The following is a 16,642-nucleotide window of genomic DNA, read 5'->3' as shown; positions in this document are numbered from 1 at the left end:
TGGGGATGCCTTCCGCTGTAGCGGGCTGGTGGCTGCATTCCAGGCCAACCTCTGTGTGCTGTTTGCAAAAACCTATGTGCCTCCCCTTGCCTTTCCTTCCAGAGTCCCGCTGCCCTGGCCCCACTGAGCCCCGAAACCAGCCAGGCTCTACCACCTGTGGTGGGTCATGGATGGGTGTGTCCTCAAAGGGTCAAGGGCAGGGCCATGGGCAGCCGAGTACCAACGTGGGCCTGCTGTGAGCAGAGCCTGGAGGCTCCAGCCAGCCTTAGCCTCATGGCAGGGTCACAGCCCCACCTGCGGCAGTCAACAGGAATTCTGGCTTAATAGGCAGAACTTTATTTCCAGAAGAGATTTGAATTGTTTTGTTCTAGATCCCCCAGCCCACCTCGTGCAGACCGCTTAGCTACTCTTTCAGATAAATGCAGCCCAACCCATGATTTCCTGGACAAATTTGGCATAATAAACACGACCCCATCCCTTTCAGAAACCTCTCCTGGCTCCGGCCGGGCCAAGGGTGGTGTCTACGGCCTCCATCTGGTCGTATGCACATGCTGCTTTGGGGGTGGCTCCTATTACAGGGGTGGTGGTGCCCCTCAGATTTCTGGGTAGTGTCTGCTTCTTCCCCTGGCTTTCCCAGGACTACACATCACAGTTCCCATCAATGGATGTCTTTCAGAGTAGCTGCCAGATCCAAAGAAGGCAGGTGGAGAAGTAGTGCCAGCTGGTGCATCTGGGCTGGACCATATAACCATGCCTCATGCAGTCTCAGGAGAGAGCTCCCAGCCTATCTCCTGATACTTGGGTTTGGTTCAGTCAGCATCCTGGTCTCTCCTCTGGCCATGCCTGGGCTGGCTACAGGTACCCAGACGTGCACCTGCCCTCAAGAGGCTTGCCGCCCACTGGGCAGAGAGATGTGGGGGAGCACAGAACGGGGGTGGGGTGGGAGGGCGGCAGACCCCATCCCTTCCAGCTGCCTGGGAGACTGTGAGCTGAGGTCAAGAGGAGCTGGGGCCCCCCAGGGAAGAAATGCATTCTAAGGCAGGCTTGCCCCCTGAGGGAGCTTTGGGCCTTGGGATGGAGACAAGCTCACACGCCCATGGTGTCAGCTGCTCTAGTCCATCTTCCGGCCCCACCCTCTGTGGACCACATCTTGTCCTGTGGGAGGGGCTGGGAACAGGCAGGAAGAGCAACTGACCAAGTGCTGACAAAGCACAGGGAACTGGTCTGCTGGCATCTAACAGGGGTGAGATGGAGGGGAGATGGGCCCGACCCTGTTTTGTACCAGAGTGCCCTGCTTTGTGGGCATCCCAGGAGCTCCAGACCTCAGTTACCAGGGGAGCTTAGAGGGAAATCCAGCGGACGCTCAGAGCGAAACAGGCCACAGTCAAGGTGTAGCTGGGGCAGCAGTCTCACCTGAAGGTTTGACTAAGGGTGGATGTTTCCAAGCTCAGCCATTGACAGGAGTCATTCCTCCCAGGCCTGAGAACTCCCTCAGTTCCCTGCTTGTGGGCCTCTCCATAGGACAGCTCACAGCACAGGAGCTGGGTTCTTTCCGAGCAAGGAAGCAGGACAGAGCAGATCACACAGGCATCTCAGTGTCTCTGTAACTTACCCTCAGAAGTGACATCCATCACATTAGCTGTCTCCTGTATGTTGTGTGTCAGAGGCTGGTCTCTCACGTGTGGGGAGAGGGGATTGCAAGGGAAGTTACCAGGCAGGGATATCTGTGGGTACCGCCGCGGGGTCTGGAGGTGCTTTCATAGGAAAATGACATGTTCTGATTTACTTTGTAAAGGATCACTCTGGCTGCTGTGTGGAGAAACAGTTGGGACGGGGCAAGGATGAAGCAGGGAGACTTGACTTCTCTGAGATTCGTTTCCCTATATGTAAATTGGCTGTAAAGTTAATCACAGAGCCTCCCTCACAGGTCATTGTGAGAATTAAATGAGATAATATGGGGACCAAGCTCAGCACGGGGCGATGCAGACGTGTAATCTTTTTCCTTCGGACGTGTTTTTGCCCCTGACCCTCCCAGGGTCTGGCATTTGCCGCCGCCCCCTTTGCTGTAGAACCCAAGTTCGTGTGCCCGACACACAGTGAAGCCAAACAAGCCGAGTCATCAGAGTTTGGAGGAGAGAAATATTTCTTGACTGAGAGCACCAACTGAGAAGATGGGACACATAGGCTTGTTTCAAATCCATCTTCCTCGCTGGTCAGGGCATATGGTTTTTAAAGGTATGATGGGGGTGAGGGCTGCAAGGGGCATGAATTTCTTCTGATTGGTTGGTAGTGTTTCAGAAATCTTAATCATCGACCTCTGGCTCCAACCAGTCTGGGGTCTACATGCTTGTCCTCAGCATGTGGTCACCACCCTCCACCTGGTGGGAGGGGGGGGTTAGTTCCTGCAGAACAAGCATATAGCCTTTGAGGAGGAACTAGGACTCTGTTACTGCTGAACTGTTGTTTCTTAACTGCTTTTCCTTTGTTCCTGCCTTCCCTCATTTCCCTAATTAGTAACTGCTTGAATCTGCTCTTTGGAACTCAGGGAAGGCCTTGGAGACTAAAGCCTTTTTCTACAAACAAGAAACAGAGGACACAGAAAGGCCTCTGTACACAGGAGGGCCCCACAGCGTCTTGCTCAGCTTCCATCCCCCTTTTCTTTGATATTCCTCAATCCGGAGGGGAACAGGTGCAAGGCCAGAAGGGGAATGAAGTTTTGGATAGAGAGGTTAATTATAAACTCAGCAGGGGAACTCAGTTTTAGGGGGACTCGGTTTCACCTTCATCTCACAGGATGTGTCTTTATGTGTCTAGATGTCTGCAAACAATGATTGGAGACAAGTTCAAGTTCTTCCCCTGGAGCTCTGGGCCCTGTGCAGCCAAGGGTGGCCCAAGTTCCTCGTTTGCCCAAGAAGACCCTGGGCAGAGGAGAGGTGCGAGGATGTTCTGTTTTCCTTGCTGGCTGCCTCAGGCCCCATTTCCACCTGAAGCAGCTCACAGTCTCAGGAAACCAGGAGAGGCATCTCAGCACCTTGATCACATGGAAGAGATCGGGGTGCGGGTGTGGGGAGAGCCCTTCATCCACACGCTGGGGCCGCAGAGCCTCCACTTCAACCCGGCCGGGGCTGCCACCACACTGATCGTTGCCCTGTGAGTCCAGCTGGATGTCCTGGGGGTGCTCCCTGTGATGCTGCCTCTTTCTTTGGAGGGTCTGGAAAAGAGCCCCCTGAAGTTCATGATTGCCTTTAAGTTAAGGATGGGTTCAGCAAGAATCTTTGTTCTGTGTTGGCTTTTGAGAAGCTCATGCCCATGTTCTGTTTCTCCCGCCACTAGGAGTGGGGTGGCTTCTACAGCACAGTTCTGACTCTGACACCCAGAGTTGGTGTCAGACCCCACAAGTGGAGGGCAGAGTCCTGCACACGACTGAGCTTCCTGCAAACACCAGCCACAAGTGGGGTCCCCAGGCCACCCGCACTGCTCACCAATGGGCTACAAATTCAGGGCTTCCACGATCCCCTCAAGTTTGATAACTAGTTAGAAAGACTCACAGAACCCAGGGAAGTGCTATATTCACAATTACAGTTTCATTATAAAGAATGCACATAGAGCAGGTCCGGGAGGGTCTTGAACCCAGAGCTTCCATGTCCTTCCCCATGGAGTCAGGGCACATCACCCTCCTGACACATCATTGTGTTTAACTAGGAGCTCCCCTGAACCTCGGTGTCCAGAGTTTTTACGGAGGTTTTGGAACAGAGGCAGGATCAATTAATCATGGACCAAACGATGGAACTCAGTCTCCAGGCCCCCACCCCCCCTCCATCAGGCACTGAAATTTCCAACCCTCTAACCGCGGGTGGTTGACCTTTCTGGTGACCAGCTCCCATCCTGAAGCTCTCAAGGGGCCCAGCAAGAGTCACCTCGTTAGCACAACAGAGACCCCTACCACTCAGGAAATTCCAAGGGAGTCTGAAGCTCTGTGCCAGGAACCCCAGGACAAAGACCGGTTATATTGTTTATTATATCACAGCCTGTTCCCGAGTGAATGCGTCATTGTGAAATGCAACTCTGCTCTTTGCTTCTGAATCCATTTATAGCCCCTCACTCGTTTTTCCTTTGTCAGTCCCACTTTTAATTTATGCTGTCATTTCTTGTATGCCATCTTCAACCCTCTCTGCACAAGATGGAGTAGAATAGAGAAATCATCCCTGGTTCTAGCTTCAGCTCCAGAAGAACATGTGACCTAAGAGTGGAAGCTTCCTACGTGTATCGCACCTGACACCTAGGAGCACGGTGCTCAGGGGGCCCCCCATCCACCCCCGTGCCTGTTGCTGAGACCTCAGTTGGTGATCTTGTAAATTCTTCTAGTCAAGGCTCATTGCTCTGTGAGCAGACAGCAGCAGGGTGTGTCTGCTGGGGTGTGCCCCCAGAGCGTGACTCGGGGTGCTGCCCTCAGGTGGGGTGGAGAGGAAGGGGTGGTGGCTAGCCAGGCCAGACCCCAGGCTCCTAACTCCAAGGAGTGTGCCCTTCCTTTGTCACCCCAACTGCAGGAGCGCAGTGAGGGGAGAAGGAGGGAGGGCACTTGTGCCCAGGCAGAAGGAAAACAGGAGCAGAGTCCGCTGGGAGTGGGGACCCAGCTTCCTGTTCCCAGAGCTGCCCCTCCCACCATGCCCAGTCCCCCTCCCTGGGAGCTCAGACTTAGCCGGGGTATCCTTCCTGCCCAGGGTGTGAGGGAGTGGGTACAAACCCTGCACGGTGAGTCGGGGATGAGGTCCCAGTGACGACCGCGAATCCTCCCGAGTTGGTCCCCGAAACATTCTCCGCTCCCCTCATCAAACTGAGCAGAGGGTGAGTGGGGTCTCTGTCCGAGGGTCCTCCACGCCGTGGCCTAGAGGCTGTAGCACATTTCAGGTGAGGAAGTCTGTGGCCCGGGGTGGGGGGCGGGGGCAGCCTCTAAAGGCATGTGCTCTCTGGCAGGCAGCAGTACCAGACCTGGCTTTCCTTTAGAAACATCCCAGCTGTTGGCAGAGATGAAGACAATCCCTGGACACAGCCTGGCTGGGGAGAAGTGGAAGAGAGGTGGGGGCAGCTTTGGGCCCCCTCCCCCCGCTGGCACTCATCCCACCACAGAGGCCCCTCGCTTCTCAGCAGGGGGTGAGGGGGGCACATCCAGATGAGGCTTCAAACACCTCACATGCAGAATAAGCAATTGAGCTGGAGAAGAGAACTCACAGACTGATGGGGAAAGGCACCAAGTGTGCCCCTGGCAGCGTGAGACTGTGGCTGTGAGAGGGGGCGGTGCCTGCCTCCCGCTGAGTGCTGTCCACCTCCTGGTTCCCCAGCCTATGGACGGCCAGGCGGTCTTACCTAGTCCGTCTCCCTCTGTCCCTCCCTCCGTCCCTCCTCTCTCTCTCTCTCTCTCTCTCTCTCTCTCTCAAGGACGGCTCCTTGCTGAGGGGCCACAAGTGACCTTAGCTCAACCAAGCCAAGAACTTGTGGTGACCAAGACAGACACCTGAGCCCCAGCCTTCTCTCAGAAAGACCTCTAGCCTCGCTCCCCTGCATGGACTCTCAGCGTGGGGACAGTCTTGGAGGCCTTCTGGGTGGAGGCAGTCTCGGGAATCCCTTCCTAAGCCTGTGTTCCTCTGAGTTCCTAGCAGCAGCCCAAACTCTGCCCTCAGGCTGAATGATTTGCTTTCATTCCTGTCCTGTCAGCTGTGCTTACTGAACTGAGAATTGGACCCCTCAAGGGCAAGAGAGGAGGCTGGAGGATGGATTAGAGAGTGCTTCCAAGTCCAGGTACTTTTTGGAAACCAGCAGTGAAGCACTAGCCAGGAACTGATGAAGCCAGACTCAGTACTGCCCTGGGGTCCTGCCTGCCTTCCCGGGTGCCCTCCAGGACTCCACTCCCAGCTGCTGTGGAAACCGCCTTTCTTCATCAACTATGAGCATGATGGGGTTGGGGGTGGGGGGAGGAGACATTGGTGGAACAGGGGGCTCTCAACCCTGGATGCACATCGGGATCACAAGGGCCTCTCCCAGAAGGTGAGGGGTTGGGGGGTGGCGCTTCCTACGGGCACTTAGGCTCCCCTGCTTCCTCTCCCCTGCGCCTGGCTGTTTCTTTAGCCGGGCACTGCCATCTCCAGAGAGCGGGGCTTCACTTTTACAGAGAAGGGATCCCTCTGAGGACCCTTCTGAGGCACTCTGTGGGGTCTGCTTGAGCTCAGACTAGATGCACAGTCTGTGCCTGTCAGGCCAATCTGGGTGACCGCTTCCTTGGCAGGTAAGTGTGTATGGGCAGTCTGGGGACCTGGGACACTGCAGAGGTCCCATGTCCTTGGGGCTGTCCAGACTCCCTTCCTGTTCCTGAAGAGATGGTCTAGCACCAGCAGACACACTACCCTGCCCCCCACCTCCTTACCCCACACCACAGAAGTTGGGGGTCTGTGGCCATGTAGGATACAGCCCACAGCCCTGTCCCCAACGTACATGAAAGAAAGAATGTGTGGTGTGTCATTGTCATTCTACATCCAAGTGCAGGGCCAGCGGGACATCCATTCAGAGCTGTCCCCTGCAGTGGAAATCGACTGCCTGGTGACCAGGGATAAAGGTGGACTTGATTAGAGCTGAGACAAATGGGGGAGACAGTTCACTTCCCCTTGCCATTCGGTCCTTACCTTCAGCTTTTCAAGATTCAGAAAAAGGACACGGGCTTCCCTGGTGGCGCAGGGGTTGAGAGTCCGCCTGCCGATGCAGGGGACGCGGGTTCGTGCCCTGGTCCGGGAGGATCCCACGTGCCGCGGAGCGGCTGGGCCCGTGGGCCATGGTCGCTGAGCCTGCGCATCCGGAGAATGGGAGAGGCCACAACAGTGAGAGGCCCGCGTACCGCAAAAAAAAAAAAGACCACAGGACAGAACTCCAAGAAGGAATTAGCGCCAGGGAGTGCTTGGGCCTGTCACGCCCTCCTTCCAGGATGGGTGTCCTAGCCATCTCTTCCCCTGGGGCTCCCCCTGGGCCTTCTCCACTTTGTTCTCCGCCCAGCCTATCCCCTTGCCTAATCCTGGGTTCTCCCTCTTGCCTGGACCACCTGTCAAATGACCTCTGCATTTGATAGCCAGGCACCTGGCCCCTGGGCTGTGACTCAGCACTTATCCCCGAGTCCTGGAGAATTTTCTGTCATCTTCAGCAACAAGTGGTTGCAGTTTTCATTATCATAAGACCCAAAAAAAAAAAATGTAGCTGAGAAAATAGAGATGTGCTTTTCCACACTACACTGGGAACATCTTGACATTTAAATCCAATTACCCTTTTCCCATTCTTGATGAGGATATGACATGCAGCTAGAGAACATTCTGCTAGATAAATGTATCATAGTCTCTGCCTGCTTATAATTTCCCAGGGCTGATCTGGGGACTCTGTGTCCCCTGGCCACCCTCGGCCTATGTGAGAGGATGGGGTCACGAGCTGGGTACTTCAAAAGGCCCTGAAAATGTATGTTTGGAAAATTTGGGCAGCATTTGATCTCTGCCCTTCCCTGTCATTAAAATTAATTGGGGAAATGGCACAATTGCAGAGGCAGGAGGACTCGTGTCAACCTTTATAAAGATTCTGCGGTCGTTCTGAGCTCGCCATCCCCCGGCTTTTGACAAAACGCCGCAACCCAGGTGGCTGTAGCAGAGTGGAATTTACCAAACACATTCCCGTATTACTTCAAAACTTCAGTTCTGTCAGATGCAGGGAGTCGTGGACTCCAAATGAGCCAGAAAGCCAGTATGGACTTGTTGCTCTTATTCTGATGTCCACATTAGTTCTCTTGGACATCTGGAGAGATGAGGCACAAGTCCTTTGGCAAGGGCACAGATGGTTCCACAGAGGGAATTGCCGGGATTAATTAAGGCTGTGAGAGTCCTGTCTCCTCTCCCAGCCAGACTCCCCGGGATGGGCTGTGTCCAAGGAGATCGGACACAGCTCCCCACCCAACCCTGCCCCCTTCAGAAATCCATTTACCACTTAAACTCACAGGGCATGCCTTGACTCTCCTCTCTCCATTTCCATCTGCAGAGAGAGAGGGAGAGAGCAAGGAAAATGTAAGTTCATGGAGATTTAGAGTCTACTTTTAACTTCGTTCCAACCACCTAATCTCTTCCCCAGCCCACTCCCAGCCATGGCTATTACCAGCCCGAGCTGATTCTTCTCCCACTCCCACAAGATGGAGCAATAAAAAGTAGAGAAAGGTAATCCCCACCCCGATGCCACCCATCCCCCCAGAAGTCATGGAAGCAGAAAACCTTCCCTCCCCTTCCTTCAGAGCTGGGTGACCAGTTGTCTTCCTCCCCTGAGGCTCTGATCATCCTCAGACACCTCACACGGTGTCTGGACTTGTTCATCCCAAATTACACTGTTTTCTCCTGTGTGCTCAGGGCTGGTTAATAAATAGAAATTAAGTCATTTATTTACTTTTTGCTGCAAATCACAGTGTGAGACTCGAGTGGTACTTGCATTTGTGAATGCAGAGGTGTGAAATTTTGTGTCTGCTTGCGTGTTAAATGGAATTCAAGGCTCATTCCATCAGCCCCAAAACATTGTTCCCAAGAGTTTCACGTGTATTACGTATTTTTACAAACACACTTTTGTCTCTTCTAATATTCCCTGAATGCTTAGGTAAGAGTTGAAAATGAGATCTCTCTTCTCTGACATCCAGGCTCTGGGCACCTCTCAGAAAGAGAAGGTCAAGGGATCTAATGGGATTTGGGGCTGATAAACAAGGAGCCATAGAGAACTAGACAAGCCTCCATCCTGGCAAGTGGTACCACACGCTCGAGGCTTTGGTCAGGTGCAGCCTGGTTAGGGGAGGTTAACTCTCAGAAAGAAGGAGGGGCAAGAATGAGGACCCTGTCACTTTCCTTATAAGTCCTTCCATACTACTTTTTAAAAGAAATATGTGCTTTAAAATATTTTCTAAATCAGTTTGTAATAAATGCCGACCCTTGTCCTGGAATTAGATGCAAATATGAGGCTGTGCTGGGACCATCCACCAACCACAGGAGCCCTGAGTAGAGAAAGTCAAACCAGGTCATAGAGCAGACCTCTCGCAGCTCCCTCCAACAGTGCCTCACAATGGTTTGTGGGGTTCCTTGGTAGAAATTCCCAGTCTCTGAAGGTGAGGGGACCTCTCCAATGACCCTCAAGGGTGAGGGTATGTTTGCAGAACTGTGTCATGAAAACCATGTGCCGTACTAAGTTCAAAGTCAGCAGTTACCAAACTGAGAAGACACAGGTTTTCCCCGCACAGCACAGGCTGTGTGGCCATGTACCGTGGGCAGGTGAGTCTGGGACAAAGACACTGCTGGACTATGTCACTTTAGGGAATTAGTGGAAACACCCTTTCCAGGGAGAGGAGAATCTCTCTGAAACAGGCCTAGGCTGGCAGTTTAAGACATACTGTTAGACTCTCGCGATTAAACCACAGCATGGAGTTTCAGCCAGACGAGTGGATCCTAACATTTTGGGGCCTCCCTCCTCCTCTCCTCTCCTGTTTGTTCTCTCTCTCTCTCTCTCTCTCTCTCTCTCTCTCATCTCAGGAGGTTCAAGGACCCATAAAGGGGATTATAAGTTGACCTACGTGTCTGTCCCACTGGACAGTGAACCCCTCTGGAGATAAATGATTTATTTTTGTATCAGCCCCCAGAACTGGTATTATGTGCATGTGCAAATCTTGGCTTCTGAGTTTGAGGAACTGTCCGTGGTGTTGACACTCAGTTCCAGTCCTTTCACTTGATTATGCTGATGGCCAGGGCCTCACCTGGTTATGCATAGTGATGTTTTGACAGACTTCACACTGTACATTTTCAGGGGCTCCGCCACCCTTCTTCCAGTTGGCTGAGTTGCCACCACAGGGGCCCATTTTCAGGAACGTCTTAGTGCCAGGCCTCAGCCTGATTTCAGTCACCTAATTGCTGGTTGCTGTGTTTCTTGGTGCAGCTTAGATTCTGGCAAGAATCTGGCCTTCTGCTTCAGTCATGCTCCCAGTCCTTGCAGCTGTTGACGTGATCCTGTCTGAATCAGCTCTGCCTGTGACTTCAGTCTTGCCAGTCCCTGAACCAGGGTTTGGCCTCTGATTGCAAAGCTGTGTTTCCATTTCATCCTACTGCATGCTTGGTTCCTTGGGAAAGCAGACTCTGAGACAGAGATTCACGTACAGGAAGTTTATTGGGACTCTATTATGACAGAGGACAGGAGAGTTAAAATAGCTTTGGAGCAAACTAAGCGTCTACTCTTGTCCATTCCAAGTCAATGTGAACTGTTTCTGATACTTTTTTTTGACAGAGATGGAAAAGAATCTATTTGTCAAACCATGGTCATATACCATGTACCCAAGGCCACGTAAATCTAGCAGATACCACACGACACAGTGATTACAATTAGGGCTACAACTTGATAGAGTTTGCAGCAATCTCCTTTCTTCCTTCAGGTCTCATTTGTCATTTGTAGGGACTAGACTAGTGAATTACATGGTGATTTGATGGTTTGACTACTCCTGCATCTTTTAGGTCTTTAAAGGTAGCACTCATCTCTGTCATTTCCCCAGGAATGGCAAAATGGAAAATTAAATATTACCTTTGATTTAATATCTTGGCTCAGGGGATATGGTAACTTCCAAAGGCTTCCTAGGTTTTCCTTACTGTGGTAGCTCTTATCCCATGGGTCAAGGACATAGGGGTTCTGCCAACTATCACATATGTCCATTTCAATTGTACATTCAGAGATGGAGAAAATGATCACTGGGGTGGGGGAGTCTGCCAGATATGGACCATTTATTACCTGGTCCCTATATTCCCTCACTCTACCTGAAAGGCTATATGTCCGGTTCCCAAGAGCCAAGTCCCTAGGTGTAAATGTCAACTCAGACAAAAATCTAGAAAAGTTTAGATGTCATTCCCCCCAACCCCTGCAGTGTACATTTATCCAAGTAAATGGCTACCGGTCACTTTGAGGAAGGACTACTGTGTACACTTGCCATGATGACGTAAGGTTCTTCCTCTTGGGGACCCAACCTCCCCTCAGTCATTGAGTTCTGGATTTGAAAACTGGTCCAGCGATTGTGCCATTTTATTGGATCAGCGGCCCTCAACCTCCTGATCGTCCATCCTTGGTTTCTTTTGGTTGTATATATTGGTCAATGCCCTTGTTGGCTGCCCATCTTTCTTGCCCTTGGGATGACGTGTTCTATTAACCTTCCTCATAGCTTTCTGCAGGCCAGCTTCTCTTGGCTGAGGCTCTGACATTGCTGCTCATTAAGATTCATTTATGGTGGCTAAGCACCGCCACGAGGGTTGTATTATTTCAGGAGCCTGTCGTCTCCCATTGATATCAGGGAGTCCTGATCTAGAATGGCATCTCTTTATTCAGCCCTGTCCTACACAGGAGAGCCACCACTGAGCTTCTCATTGATGCTGGTGCCTGTCTCACCAGTGCATTCTCTATTGCTTTAGACAAGGGAGTACCCTTCAGGTCCTCCTACAAAACTCAAGTCATGTGGTGAGTTCTCTAGCCTTTCATAGATCAGCTGGCATGATCACCTTTGTGAGCCTTTTGATCTCTTCCTCCACTGTCTGTCACAGCAGTTCTATCATTTTTGCTTCATTTGTGTGGGCCATCGCCTTCTCTGTGTTTCTAAGAGCCATCCTAGCAGCATGTTAACATCATCACCTGGGGTCCTCGCCATACTCTTAAATCCTGTATCCCAAGAGAACGCTCCCCTATAAATTCTTCCTCCTTATCCAACTTGATGTTCTGCTTTCTTATCTAACACCCGCAGAATCTATGTATACTCCTGGCTCCTGCCGGTGCCTGTTTTATGGATCCTTCACCTCTCTCAGGAGTATAGTCCCTTTTCTCCTCACATACATCAATCCAGATGTCCCCATCCCATTCCTCAGGCTCCAATTCCTTCTCCATCAGGTGCCTGACATTGCTGAGAACGAACTGTCTCTGCAGCTCTGCTGCTCCTACTATGAAGTCCTGGGGCTGGTCCTCCTGCTACAGAAGATGAGGGTCTCTTGATAGGCTGCCAAAGAGGCAATAGCCAACCAACTCCATTGTCCCTAAATTACTGTTTGCCCCACATTTCTCAAACTTCTCATACATTTTTGTATACACCAGTGCATTTCCTTCCACTGCTATGCCATCCTAGCTCACCACCAGTAAAAATTTTAACAATTGTATTACTGCCTCTTGCCAGGGACACTCTGTTGCTCCACCTACCACCAGGTCCGGGGTCCTCGTTGCTGGCTGGCCAGCAGGTGATTCAACTCTAACACTTCATCTTCGCATCTGCTTTCTCAGACCACCGGCACCAACTGCCTGATTCCTTTGGAGCAGACTCTGAGGAAGTGCAGGGAATGTGTGGTGGAAGGTGTTCTCTCGGATCAACACCTGTGCGGGAAGGGAGAGAAGCAAGAATGGGCAGAGGAAGAAGAGTCAGACTGTGATTTAGTCAGCCAGTCCCGTATGGAGCTCTGGAGCAGGGATGGCCCTGAATGGATGCAAGGAGCTGGAAGCCTTCATACTCAGCATCAGCCAGTTACTGGATGCAGGCAGCCCCAGGGAAGATGTGACCTTGGGTGAGGCGACTTTCTGCAGCCGGGAGTAATCTCTGGAGGGAAACTCGGGGAGCAGTTTTTCCAAATTGCTTTGCTTACTCAAGTATCATTGAAAATTAGCCGTAGCTAATGTTACTGAGTTCACTTCTTTTTCTCAGTTTTATAAAAGCCTTTTCCTTCCAGGAACTGCCATTTGGTTCCTGAGATACAAGCATGATCTCTAAAATGGAAATGACAGGTTTTCTTAACATGGCACTTCCGAGTTCTAAAATATGTTTACACAATTTTTTATCAATTTAACTGAGGAATAATTTATACACAGGAAAACACATTCATTGTGCGTTCTGACAAATGTATACCATCATCCCAATCGAAATATACAACATTTCTTTCATCCCAGAACGTGCTTCCATACACCTGATCACTCAACCTCCGCGTCCCCATCCCCCGGGCAACCACCGATCTTATTCTGACTCTAGAGATTAGTTTTGCCTGTTGTAGAATTTCATGTAAGTGCAACCCTGCAGTACGCACAGTGTGGCTTCTTTCGTTCAGCGTGAGGTCTGTGAGCTCACCCATGTTGCCATGTGTATCAGTAGTTTGTTTCTTTTTACAGACAGTAGCATTCCATTGTATGGATATGCCACAATTTGTTTATCCATTCATCTGTTGGTAGGCATGTTCTTAGAGTTTACTGTCACGGCATACCTGGACACAGGCAATGCGGTCCTTAGTGAAGTTCAGTAAAGGGGTGTGACCTTACACAGCCGTGCAGCCTTGAGTAGCTAGGAGGGGGCCTCCATGAGCCAGGAGACTGGACATCACTTCACTCCAGCATCACTTAACCAAAGAGCCCTAGGAAACAATGCTCTGGCCAAATAACTGGTGCATTTTGTAACTTCTTCCAAGGCATGTATTTTTCTAGAAGATGCTCTAGGCATTTTCTTTGGATACTACTTGAGTTAGTGTCCTGCCAAGCAATATTAATTCTCGTTTTTTAATTCAGGGTAATAGTAATTGAGGGGCAGACCTGCAGAGCAATGGGTTTGGGCACATGCATGTCAAACGGACTATATATCATGACATCAGACATTTCGAGAAAATTGCTTTTCCTCCCTGAATGCCAAGTCATAAATAATTTCAGGTTGGGAAGAGCTCTGGTAAGCATGTGCTTCACTCCAGGGAGTGGCCTGTAAATATTGTGAGCCGTAGAATAAAAAAATGAGGGGACAGATTTGCGGGGTCACTTCTAGTCTGCATCTTGCTGTAGCTCTTTGCCCCGCCCAGATCTGCTTTCCCAGTGATGAACCCGTCACCCGCCCCCATAAGTGTGATGGCTCACAGCTGCACCCTTAATTCAGAGACTTGACTTCGGCTGACAGGAGCCTCATCTGGAAGGTGATACCTTCCTCCTGGAGGTGGCCTACGACCAGACACACTCCGGTTAACGTGCTTTGGGTGCAGGGGACAAACCGAGAAAGCCCTGATGTGTAGCACTCTCCAATGTCTGTGGCGTGACTACTCCCACTGTGGCCAATGCCAGGCTACCTTGCAAAAATAAATAAGTTGTTTAGGAGTGTAAGCACGTGCCAAAAAAACACAAATGACATTTAAAAGCATGGGAATGATAAACACAGAATTCAGTGTAGCGGCTCTCCTGGCTGGGTGGGATAGGGATGTCAGAGGGGCTGAAGGAGTCTGGGTGGCACTGGTACTATCAATAAAGCTCTGTTTCTTAAGCTTGGTTGGAGATACCTGAATGTTCGTGCTCTTTTTCTTTGTACTGTGTACATTATATGGTATACATCTTCTTTTGCGTGAATGAAATGTTTCATGACAAAAGCAATTCTAAAGAAGCCTTTTAAGCTTTGAACTCGTCTTCACCTACACACATAAGGCGTGGCTTTCTGGTAGAGACTGTGGAAGCAGCTTGAAGGCTGGTCTTGACTCTCCCTCCGTCTGCCTGCTGGGTGCAGCTACAAAGTTTACACCCCCGACAAGCTCTAAGCGTGGTCCCGTGGAGGGAGATGCCCATTTGTCTCAGGATGGGCAGCAGAAGGAGATGAGTGAGGGCCTGTGGACAGAACTGCGCCGTGCAGCACCTCCTCCCATCGGGGACCAAAGCCGTGCTGCCCTCAGGCCCGAGGCTAGATCTGCGCCCCGCACCCAACTCAGTTCTTCTTTTGACCCGGAGGGGCTATTAGAGCCAGACCATCCCACTGTGTGATACTTAGCATTCCGCATCTAAATTTGCCCCAGGCACTTGGCAGCCCTGGGCACTCTGCTTTTCATCTCCCATGGATGAGCCCCTGCCGCCCTCCCCAGAGTCCCCCTCATAATCCCATTTTCCACGTAAGGAGATGCAGGACCGGAGCGAGTCTAGAACCTGGCAAGGCAAGAAGTGGAAGCCACAGCTTCTGGCAGGAGGGCTTGCTCTTGCAGCCACGTGGTGCCACCTGCAATTCTGGTGCCAGCGCCACTGAGCGACTGTGGCCCTGTCCCCTCCAGCAGCCCAGGTTCCCTTCACCAGGGCCTTCCTTCCCCGGGGTTCACTTGTGCTTGCAGCCTGGGTGGGGCTCCCAGCTGAGGAGGGGAAGATGGAGGGTCTGGTCCACACCTGGGCACCCAGGGGCTCCTACCATCTGAACACAGTGGCTGCATGCTCCTTCACCAGGTTGTTCATGTCGCCCTTTCCTCTGGGAGACACATTCGTCTGTGGGTACAAAGCCCCTGATTTCCCATTATAGAGTTGGTGAAACTGAGGCTGCAGGCCAGTGAACTGCCGTTGCTCATGGGCTCCGTGGGGACTCTCACAGCTCAGACCCTTGGGGCCAGGCCACCTTCATTAATGCAGAAGCCGGTGTAGTGAGGTAGCAGGGACCACAGCCCAGGGGGAGGCAGCCAGGACTGAAGGCAGACAGCCAAGGAGAGTCTAAAGAAGAAACTCAGGCTGGGAAGCTCACGTCCTACAATTGCACACAGATGCCTGAGGGTGTCAGAGAAGTTCCAGAAGCTGTTTCAGACACGGCCCAGGCTGAAGCTGGAGGGAGGCAGCAAGGAAAATCCCCACCCTTAGTCAACCCCCTGAGAGGCCGGGCGGACTGGGAGTGGAATGGGGGAGCTGGGTGCTGAGGAGACATAGCAAGGGCACCCTGTGTCCCGTGCTCAGCAAGACCCTGAGAAAGCAGTAGGTGGGGAGGAGAGCAGACCCTGGGGCCAAGGACCACCGGGTTTAAATCCCAGCTCAGCCACTGACCAGCTGTGCGCCCTTGGGTGGCTTAACATGTGTGCATCTCTGTCTCTTCGTGGGTCAAGTTGGGTCAAAATAACACCGACCTTGTGGGCTTCTGTAAGGGTCCAGAGCTTCTACAAGGGTACCTGGAATCAACAAATACCCTCGCTGACAAGGACAACAGGGTCGGTGTGGGAGCAGAGTGGTCTCTTCCCTGGGTGGTCTCTGGGTGCGGTGGGTGGGCCGCTGAGGTGGGAGACCCAGCCTTCTAGGATCAGAGCCCCAGGGAAAGGAGGCAGGGGCCCCTTGCAGAGGGTGGGCACATGCAGTGGGCTCACACAGTGCTGGGGTCTTGAGAAGATTGGGGTCATTGCACACATCAGGCGAGGAGGGGCCGTGCCAGGCGCTCAGAGGGGTGGCTCCTGCCCTTCCTCTGTCCACAGGCTGCATCGCCTGAGTCCTGCGGGGCCCAAGGGCCTCTGTGAAGCCAGAGCCTGGGTTAAGGGTGATCCCAGGCAGCTGACGTGACTGAGGGGCCACAGCACCCAGGCGCAGGCCTGAGGGGTCAGGCCTGGAAGGACCCAGACCCTGCACCAGGGTGGTCTATCAGGCCTGCCTGGGAAGTGGGGTCTCTCCCCAGGGAGGAAAGGCCAGGGGTCTGGAAGCTGAGAGAGAGAGAGATGAGGCCTGAGAAGGGTATCCTGAGCAGGGTGGTGACAGCACGGGGGCACTAAGGAGACCCTGATGTGGTCAGGGAGTCTGTGACTAGGGGAGGTTACCGAGTGGGGTCAGTGGGGGTCGGAAGGATGCG

General features: G+C 52.2%; 1 protein-coding gene across 1 annotated transcript in view; it reads left to right on the top strand.

Moving 5' to 3' along the window:
* The window catches only part of CHST8 (carbohydrate sulfotransferase 8), a 121,229-nt gene that overhangs the window by 86,753 nt on the left and 17,834 nt on the right, over positions 1-16,642 (top strand). The window lies entirely within an intron of this gene.

This window comes from Delphinapterus leucas, chromosome 20 (genome assembly GCF_059928025.1).
Source record: "Delphinapterus leucas isolate spDelLeu-1000000601 "Yukka" chromosome 20, BTC_Dleu_Yukka2, whole genome shotgun sequence".
Taxonomy (NCBI): domain Eukaryota; kingdom Metazoa; phylum Chordata; class Mammalia; order Artiodactyla; family Monodontidae; genus Delphinapterus; species Delphinapterus leucas.
This window is presented reverse-complemented; position numbering and strand designations above follow the sequence as displayed.